This window comes from Chenopodium album, chromosome 16 (genome assembly GCF_948465745.1).
Source record: "Chenopodium album chromosome 16, dcCheAlbu1.1, whole genome shotgun sequence".
NCBI lineage: Eukaryota > Viridiplantae > Streptophyta > Magnoliopsida > Caryophyllales > Amaranthaceae > Chenopodium > Chenopodium album.
In genome coordinates this window covers 24,767,880-24,770,239 of record NC_137849.1, presented here as the reverse complement: position 1 = coordinate 24,770,239, position 2,360 = coordinate 24,767,880, and positions in this window count along the sequence as shown.

Below are 2,360 nucleotides of genomic sequence, written 5' to 3'. Positions count from 1 at the left end.
TGTTGAGGGAGTTGTTGTTCATAGTTGTGATGGAGAGGATGATGTAGTTTCTCTTGGAAGTACGATGTTTGAGGGAGATGGAGATCATGAGTGTTCTTCTTTTGAGGATTTTAGACTGATTTCCATGCTCTTATTGGTGATTTGAGGCATGGTGGTGAGGAAGAGTTCATTTGTGAGATCATTGCCGCTATTCCCTCCTCTAATGTCCCTTTTTCAAAAAAATTCAACTATATATCCCCTAATATTGATGAGGGAATCGTCAATTTGTCTGTCCCTAGATCAAATACAATTTATACAACCTAAACAAACCTAATACGAGTATAAGGCAAGCATAGGGGTCGAACCACAGGGAACAGTTAAGCACTACAAAATTCTATCAACAATTAAGCTAATCTGGGATAGGGGAAAAGTAGACTAAAGTCTAATGACAATAAAACAAGAAATAAAGCACTAAGGGAAACGATTTAGGTATAACATTCACTTAAGAATAAACAAGGCATGAAATTAAATTAATCATGTACTAAACATACTTGAATATCGATGAAAGATCCAATCTAGCCACCTTTTGGGGTCAATTGACTTCTCCTAACATAGCCTCTATGTTGTCACATTAGAACCATATATTAGAAGGTGCAATCAATTCTAAATCGATACAAATGAATCTAGCTAGTTCAACTATCGCATCACCTAACGTCAATTCACCCTCAATCAACTAACAATGTGCACTTGCAAGTGGATTGAAGAACATAAAGCACATAAAGACTTTAATCACAAACAAATCAACTCTAAACCTTAAAACATGCTCAAAATCCAACTGCACCACAACCATCCCCTTAATGGGGGAATTACTCACTAATCATGGTATTAACAAGATTAATCAACAAATTAACAAGCATCAACATGATTATCAAGCAATACCAAAGGCAATAATAAAAAACAATAAATAAAATCAACAAACAATAAAATAAGAGAAGAGAGAGAGAGAGAAGCACATTGATTGATGTATGGAGATTTTCAAATCATCTTGTCACTAATTGATAATAAGAAATCCACAATTTCTCTTTGATTTTCCTCACTTTCTCTCTCTAAAGCCCTAACTATGAAGGCTAATCCTCCTTAAAACCTTAACCTAAGACAAGAGAGAAAGAGAGAGCTAAAACTAATTAAGAGAGTAGAATAACAGTTGATGGTCTAATTACCCCAAAAATGGGTATTTATACTAAGCTAAGAAAATAATAAAAGAAGGAAAATAATAAAGACAGAAAGAAATAAAGAAAGAAAGTAAAAAGAAAAGGAAAAAGAGTATAAAAATAAAAGAAAAAGAAATATTGAACCTCAAAATCCACCAAAACCGTCAGACCCCCAAACTCTCTCCTCTCCGATTCTTTGGCTGCTTCAATGGGGAAATAATCCCATGCTTTGCGCCTCACCAAATTAAATCAACAGCCATCATCATCGAATCATCACCATTTATCCTCAACAACGATCATCGAGCATCAACAAGGTAGTTGGATGGATTCAATCAATCGCAGCCGCACAATTTCGTTAAACCCGTACAATTTAGACCATAAAATGGAGTGGCCGCTCGAGAAATTGGAGCGATTGCTCTAAACATTCTGCCTCAAATGATGAAAATAAAGGATTGAGGAGTGGCCAATTCGATAATGCTGAGCGCCCGCTCTAAAGGGTATCGAAATTGGGGCCGAAAATATGCAATTGAGGGATGCACTGTTCGAATTGGTGGTGCAACAGTGGAGCAGCACCGCCGAATTGGGTAGTTGGGATGTTGTCGGATGCTTGCGGTTAATTGGGGCTGCTGTGGTGGCTTAATTATTGCAGGTTATTATTGGGGCTGGGATGTGGCTGCAGAGAAATGGGGTCATTTGGTGGTCGGGTGTTGATTGTGGGTTGTAGCTGTGATTGGTGGAGTTACAGATCTGGGTTGTGCGGTTGGATAAGGAGCGTTGGTTGCTGGTTAGTTTTGTTGCGATGGAGCAGGGGAATGCAAGGAATAGCTAGAATTAGCGATGAGCGGGCTGGTGATTGAGTAGCATGGCTACAGTTGCTTTGGAGACGGTAGCAGGGAGCAGGGGAAGTGATGCAGTGTAAGATAAGAGATGGGGGAGTTAAGGATAGGAAATGGGCAGCAGCCAACAAATATGTGTACACACTTTGACTCGTATCCGAGCTCCAAACTCACTTGACATGAAAACCCGGGACCCTACACACAAAACCGAGGAAAGGATTGGGACAAAGAATAAAATAAAATGAAAATAAGCAAAACAAATTAAATAAAGAGAAACAACACTAACATGATAAAACTATCAAGCAATAAAATCAAATAAATTATGAAAATAATC